We start from the raw sequence: 8,332 nt of genomic DNA, 5'->3' as shown, positions 1-8,332 counted from the left end.
CTCCTCTGAGGACACAAAACCAATCTGCCAGGTTGAGCAGAGTATAGATGTAACCTTGCTGATGTAACAAAACATCAGATTTGTCTAATCTTTCACCTTTTTAGAACAGATATTATACATGTAACATATTCATTAACTAAAACATACACACTATACTATATATCACATATATTATGTATGTATATATGTAGTTAATATATATGTACTATATTACATATATATACATGTAAATTATGTATACAAATATCAATATGTATATAGCAAAGCTAGATACAAGCTCGGGTAATAATATAAAAGTTGAGTTCACTATTTTCCCTGGGCAGGATTAATTTGCTATCCTATGAGAAAAAATGACTCAGCACTTATTCATCTTCTGCAGATCAAGATCCAACTCAACACCATCTGGGCCTTGATCAATAGTAAACAGTAAGTTAAACAAAAGCACTTTTCCTCTAGAGGTTTTCCTGGTGGCTTAGTGGTTAAGAATCCACTTACAAGGCAGGAGAAGCAGGAGATGCAGGTTTAATCCCTGGGTAGGGAAGATCCCGTGGTGAAGGGAATGGCAATCCACTCCAGTATTCTTGCCTGGAAAATTCCATGAATGGAGGAGCCTGTTGGGCTACAATCTAGAGAGTCGCAGAGAGTCAGACACAAGTGAAGCAACTTAGTGCGCATGCACTTTCCTCTAGAGAAGGTAGTCAGGAAACTGACCCATGAGTTTAATCTGGCCTTTTGTTTGTTTTTGTAATAAAAATGCATTGGGAAACAGCCTGTCCATTTGTCACAGTTTTATGCCAAAGCAATGGTGTTGACCTGTTGTGATAGAGACTTTATGACCCTCAGGCATAAAAGATTTACTATCTGTACTCTTCCAGAAAATAAAAAAATATTTAGAACACCTGGTGCCTTCTGGCATGCTAGTTAGATGTTGAAAAGGTGCAAATACTTTTTGTCTTTTCCCCACTGGATAAATTTTCTCAACATAATATTTGCCTCTTATGCCTGCCTTAAATGGGCAGTTCTCCTTAGTAAGTCCAGTTGTTTAGACTTTAGTGATGTCAGTCAGTAAAGAGAAGGGGTCTAGGATATGCAGTAGAGATTTTAACAGAGAGCTTGGAAGAGAAAGGGTGGAGGCAGCTGTGAAGGAAATGGATGGAAGAGATAGGGACATTCTAAGAATTGGTACTCAGGGACTTCTTGGCAGTCCAGTGGTTGAGACTTGGCCTTCCAATGCAGGGGGTGTGGGTTTGATCCCTGGTGGGTGAGCTAAGATCCCACAAGATCTGCAGTCAACATACAAAAACATAAAACAGAAGCAATATTGTAATAAATTAGTAAAGACTTTAAGAATGGCCCACATCAAAAACAATCTTGAGGGAAAAAAAAAGAAGAAGTGATGCTTGGGCTATGGACACTTTTCATGGGGTTTGTGGAAATAAGCCAAGAATCTGAATTACTTGAAAATTATTTTTTGTTGCCAAAATGTGTGTGTGTGTGTGGTGGGTGGATGTTTTCCCATACTGGAACTCAGCCCTGAGACTAGGCAGCAGAGTTGTCCATCATTTGAGATTCAAAGGGGCCAGTGAGAATGAAGAATTCAAGGACTGTTAACAAGTTGGGAAGAAAGAAGAAGCACAGCATCCTGAAGACCACTTGGGGACTGGCTTTTCTTTGTGGGGTGACTTCCTGTGATGTCAATTAACTCTTTTTTTAAGGTTTGAGAGTTGCTTGTGTGGGGACTTCCCTGGTGGTCCAGTGGCTAAGACTCTGAGTGCAGGGGACCCAGGTTGGATCCCTAGTCAGGGCATTAGATCCCACATGCCACAACTAAGACCCAGGGCAGCCAAATAATTTTTTTAAAAAAAGGTATGTGCATGCTTAGAAAAAGCATTTATTTGAGCCTAGATTTGTTGTGAACTATAACCATTATAAGTTTAAAAACCAAGATTTTCCTTTTTTTTTTTTTTCCATTTATTTTTATTAGTTGGAGGCTAACTACTTTACAATGTTGTAGTGGTTTTTGCCATACACTGACATGAATCACCCATGGATTTACATGTATTCCCCATCCCGATCCCCCCTCCCACCTCCCTCTCCACCCGATCCCTCTGGGTCTTTCCAGTGCACCAGCCCCAAGCACTTGTCTCATGCATCCAACCTGGGCTGGTGATCTGTTTCACTATAGATAATACACATGTTTCGATGCTGTTCTCTCGAAACATCCCACCCTCGCCTTCTCCCACAGAGTCCAAAAGTCTGTTCTGTACATCTGTGTCTCTTTTTCTGTTTTGCATATAGGGTTATCGTTACCATCTTTCTAAATTCCATATATATGCGTTAGTATACTGTATTGGTCTTTCTCTTTCTGGCTTACTTCACTCTGTATAATGGGTTCCAGTTTCATCCATCTCATTAGAACTGATTCAAATGAATTATTTTTAATGGCTGAGTAATATTCCATGGTGTATATGTACCACAACTTCCTTATCCATTTGTCTGCTGATGGGCATCTAGGTTGTTTCCATGTCCTGGCTTTTATAAGCAGTGCTTCGATGAACATTGGGGTGCACGTGTCTCTTTCAGATCTGGTTTCCTCGGTGTGTATGCCCAGAAGTGGGATTGCTGGGTCATATGGCAGTTCTATTTCCAGCTTTTTAAGGAATCTCCACACTGTTCTCCATAGTGGCTGTACTAGTTTGCACACCTTTTCTCCACACCCTCTCCAGCATTTATTGCTTATAGACTTTTGGATAGCAGCCATCCTGACTGGCGTGTAATGGTACCTCACTGAGGTTTTGATTTGCATTTCTCTGATAATGAGTGATGTTGAGCATCTTTTCATGTGTTTGTTAGCCATCTGTATGTCTTCTTTGGAGAAATGTCTGTTTAGTTCTTTGGCCCATTTTTTGATTGGGTCATGTATTTTTCTGGAATTGAGCTGCAGAAGTTGCTTGTATATTTTTGAGATTAATCCTTTGTCTGTTGCTTCATTTGCTATTATTTTCTCCCAATCTGAGGGCTGTCTTTTCACCTTACTTATAGTTTCCTTTGTTGTGCAAAAGCTTTTAAGTTTCATTAGGTTCCATTTATTTATTTTTGCTTTTATTTCCAATATTCTGGGAGGTGGGTCATAGAGGATCTTGCTGTGATTTATGTTGGAGAGTGTTTTGCCTATGTTCTCCTCTAGGAGTTTTATAGTTTCTGGTCTTACATTTAGATCTTTAATCCATTTTGAGTTTATTTTTGTGTATGGTGTTAGAAAGTGTTCTAGTTTCATTCTTTCACAAGTGGTTGACCAGTTTTCCCAGCACCACTTGTTAAAAAGATTTTTCTTAACAAGTTCAAATTACAAACCTCACTATTCTAAGGCTAAGTTTTTGATACAGCAATGAGAAAATCACTCTCAATTTTTAAATTAATAGACAGTTATTTCACTGCTTAAAATATTAAATCTCACTGAATCTTTAGCTTTTATTTTAGCATAGTAAATTGTGTTTTCCTTAAATATTTTAAGCTATAAATTTAATATACCTACAAATTTAGCAAGTGATTCTTTCAAACACTTCAGAAACCTGCCAGGGGGAGACTTAGAAATCTAGTGAGTAAAGTATTTCTAAACACCTAAGCAATATCTATAACTCCAAAAAAGGAAAAAGAAAAAAGAAAAAAAAGTAGTAAATCAGACTAAAAATTCAAACACTTTTTACAAACATAATCAAATTTTCTATCCTTCAAATTAAAATCAGAAGCCTAATATCAATTACACTTTTCAAATTGGAATGGCAAAGTTAACATTTCAAATTCTTTAATGTTTCAATATTTTAATGGTTTCAGGCACATTAAATAACAAAGACAGTTGACCAGGAGAATCTTAAAACTTATTTCTAAACTTAATGCCAAGGTGACAAAACAATGAATCTTATTTATATCATCAGTTCTACACTTTTTCTTTTTTCCTTTAAGTACTAGTTGAGTGTTGTCAAGTCACTTAACAGAGGGGGACAGATCATAGATTAACTGTCTTAGATGGTGTGTGAAAGGTCGGGTATGTTGAGGCATGCCCCGAAAAAAGTGCCTCAGACAAGTTCCGGAGGCTGACTAAACTTCCGGGAACCGACCCCCTGCAGCCTGGTCCAATCAGGAGCCGACACGGAGCCCTTGGACACCCACCGCCGCTGTAGCCCGCGCTTTCTTCCTTACATGGAAGGACCTGGCCTGGACGCCAGCCCTGGCTATAAAACCTCTCCCCATCTCTCATACCTCGCAGACTCCCTTTGTCCCCTCGCTCACCCGCCCCCGGGAGTTCTGCCCGAGAGCGACCGCCCAATACAGGCCTTCACCAACGGTCCTTAGAGGTAGCTCTTTCTTCCAGCGGCGTTTTCTAAGTGTGTAGGTCAAAGATTCTGACCCTGAGGTTCCTGGGTGAAAGATTTAGGAATTTGATTTGGACCATTGGCTTGAAAATCTGAGCCAGTTAGTGACCTCTTCTTGGATAACTCTTGACGCAAACCATAAGGTAACACACTCAGTCAACCCTTAGTGTTGGAGTCAGGCTGCTGAGTCAGTGGCAAGCCTTCGGATCAGACTTTTTAGCTGTGAATTGATTTCACAACTAAGCCCCAAGGACGTCTTTCAAAGGGCATCCTTACGCAATTTTTATCTTAACCGCTTTTCATCTTTTCCCCACCTCGTGTGTATAGACAGAAACTTGCCTCTTGCCTGGATTGTAGTTAATATCTCTCATTGCTTTATCAGTTGCAACTTTCTTTACTATCTGAATTTTCCCCCCATTGTTCGTTGATGACTGCGATTCTGTACTCATTGTATTGATTAATGGGTACTTTAATACACATACACATAACATTTCAGCATTCTCATGCATTTATTGCCTATGATAGTCACTGCTGACAGTCATCATGTAATAATAAATAAAGGGGAGATGACTTTCAGGGCCTTCTAGAAGCTGGTATGTCCTTAAAGGGGGTGAAAGTGTTAAAGTGTTAGTAGCTCAGTCCTGTCTGACTCTTTGTGATCCTGTGGAACATAGTCCGCCAGGCTCCTCTGTCCATGGGATTTTTCAGGCAAGAATACTAGAGTAGGTAGCCAATTCCTCCTCCAGGGGATCTTCCTGACCCAGGGATCAAAGCTGGGCCTCCTGCATTGTGGGCAGATTCTTTATCATCTGAGCCATCAGGGAAGCCCGAAGGGGTTGATGGTAAAGCACAATAGTGTTTGGGGCTTGGCAGAGGAGACTCCACGAGAACATACATACATGGTCAGGGCAGCTCAGTCTGCTGGATCTGAGAGTCAGAGTGAGGCAGTGAAACAGTCCTGCTTAGGGAACCAGGAGAGGAGAACCCAGACTGTGCAGGACTAATGACCACAAGGGCCTTGACAGCTGGCATCACTGAGCACTCTGAGCTGTCTCATTCAGAAGTCAGGGAAGAGCTGCTTCGTATTTCTATCCTAGGAATGACTGGCCTACCTGCCGCTGTACCCATGTATATCCCTGCAGACCCGCGCCAAGCATCACCTCCCCAGTGAGCTACTGAAGGTTTTGGCTCCTGTGATTCCCCTTTGTCTCTCCCCTCTACTGACTGACTCATATAGACCTCCCTGTGTGTTATAACAGCTCTTACCTTAAACACAAAAATCCTCTTTTGACCCCACAGCCCCCTCCAGCTACCTCGGTATTTGTCTGACCTTCTTACTCCCACTTTTATTTCACAGTAGAACTACTGAGAGGAGCCTTGCCTACTCACTGGCTTCACTTGCTCGCTTTCTATTGCATGTGCTCAGTCACTCAGTTGTGGCCAGCTCTTCGCGACCCCATGGACTATAGCCTGCCAGGCTCCTCTGTCCATGGAATTTTCCAGGCAAGAATACTGGAGTGGGTTGCCATGTCCTCAGCTTTGTCTTTCTTTTTTCTAAAATAAAAGAAAAATTTATTTACTTATTTATTTATGGTTGCACTGGGTCTTCATCGCTGCATGCAGGTTTTCTCTAGTTGTGGTGAGTGGGGGCTACTCTTCATTGCGGTATGCAGGTTCTCATTGCTGTGGCTTCTCTTGTTGCAGAGCACAGACTCTAGGACACACAGACTCAGTAGTTGTGGTACCTGAGCTCTAGAGCACAGACTCAGTAGTTGTGGTACATGGGTTTAGCTGCTCCTTGGCATGTGGTATCTTCCCAGAGCAGGGATTGAACCTGAGTCCCCTGCATTGGCAGAGGGATTCTTGATCACTGAGCCACCAGAGAAGTCTTATCCTCATTTTTGTTATGGCCACACACCACCTCTTTCTCACTGAATCCAGTGGCCAGGTCGTCACATACTCAACCTCTCAGCATCCTTGGATTTGGTGGACCCCTCCTTTAACCATCTTTCTCCTGTCATCCTCTTCCTTTTCCTGATTTTTCTCTTCCCTCAGTCTTTCCTCCTCCTCAATGAGAAGCCTTCAAACCAAGCTTTTGAGCTGTGAGTTGATTTCACATCTAAGCCCCATGGACATCTTTCAAATGGCATCCTTACACAGTTTTTATCTTAACTGCTTTCATCTTTCCCTCACCCAATGTAGATAGATAGAATCTTGCCTCCTGTCTGGATTGTAGTTAATATCTCTCTTTGAAGGCCCCATTGCTCCCTTTCCATCTCTCTACATAGTGCCTCTGGCTCAGTCTTTGGCCACTCTCTCTTTTATAGCTACACACTCTTGGTAGGTATTCTCATGAGACCCCCAGCATTCCATGCCTTTACATGCCAGTTATTTCTGAATCTGAATCTCAAGGGGTATTCCCATTTTATATTCTCAGAGAAGTCTAATATGAAATGAAGTTTTCACTCCTCAAATGAAACTTGGACAAAACAAGACTTCTGGATCACCTCTCTCCTCGACATACCACTTGTTCCTTCCTAAGTCTTCCCCATTTCCATTAGATACCCCCATTTGCAGAGTTAACCAGCTTTCAGATCTGTGAGTTCCCCTTGATTACGCTCTTTCTCTCATCTCCCACATTTACTCCATCTGCCAGTTCTGTAGTCACTACACCAGAACACATCCCTTCCTACCTTCTCTGCTTTTACCCTAGCCCAAGGTAACATTATCTCCTCGTAGTTCATTGCCACAGCCTTCCAACTTGTCTTTCTGCTTCCACTCTTAACATCCTCTCCTTCTGTCCCCAGGGTCCATTCTTCACATGACGGGAAAAGTGATAAAGCCTCTATGAGGTCATCCCTTCCGGGTGTAGGATGCTTTGTGTAACATGCTAAGTCCAAACTCCTTACACAGAGACTTGGCCCTGGCCTGCCTTCCCATCCTCCTCTCCAGCTTTCTCTCTCTCTCTTTTTTTTTTTTTAAATAATTTTATTTATTTATGTATGTATTTTTGATGGTGCAGGGTCTTCATTGCCTCGAGGGCTTTTCTCTAGTTGTGGCGATCCGGGGCTACTCTCTAGTTGTGGTGTGTGGGTTTCTTGCAGAGCATGGGCTTTAGGGCACATGGGCTTTAGTAGTTGTGGCATGTGGGCTCAACAGTTGCAGTTCCTGGGCTCTGGAGCACAGGCTCAGTAGGGCAGTAGGGGCTTGATGACTCTGAGGCATGTAGGATCTTCCTGGCCAGGGATCAAATCAGTGTCTTCTGCATTGACAGGCAGATTCTTTACTACTGAGACACCAGAGACATTCTCCAACTCTCTCTCTCTCTCTCTCTCTCTCTGCTTCAGTCACATGACCTTCTTACTTTGATAGGGTTCAAATCAGGCCACCTCCAAGTATGTCACTTAAGTGTATTGATTCTTTTGAAATAAAGTTACTTTGGAAACAGTGTAAGATGAAGGCTCTGACCCTCCTCTGTCCCCATGAATGCCAGAAATACATCTCTCATGGAAAGAAACCCTACCTACACCAGAAGGATGGGAGACATAGGGAATATGAGATAAGGAATTCAAGGTCAAGAAAGTTGTGCAAACAAATAAGCTTTGTTACTTCAGTAGTCTTCTGCCCCAAGCAACCCCCCCTCTGTTTTGTCAAATTTTCTCAAATTTTCTTTGTCTGAAAGGTATAAAAGTTGCCTGCTTTGGTCACTTCGTTGAGCTATATATCTTTGAGGTGCTCGGATGTGTGAAATTAAATTTGATTTTTTCTTTCTCTTTTTGATGTCTTTTGTCAATTTCATTACTAGACCAGCTCAAAAGACCCTAACATGGTAGAGGAAAGTTTTTTCCTCCTCTACACCTCATTCATGCCAAACTGATTTACAGCTCCCATTGGTTTTCCCCCCGTGGCAAGATGTCCCCCCAAATCTTTGCAAGATTGACATCCTCTTATATCTCTGC

Source organism: Muntiacus reevesi, chromosome 3 (genome assembly GCF_963930625.1).
Source record: "Muntiacus reevesi chromosome 3, mMunRee1.1, whole genome shotgun sequence".
Taxonomy (NCBI): Eukaryota; Metazoa; Chordata; class Mammalia; order Artiodactyla; family Cervidae; genus Muntiacus; species Muntiacus reevesi.
Note: the sequence above shows the minus strand (reverse complement) of the source record.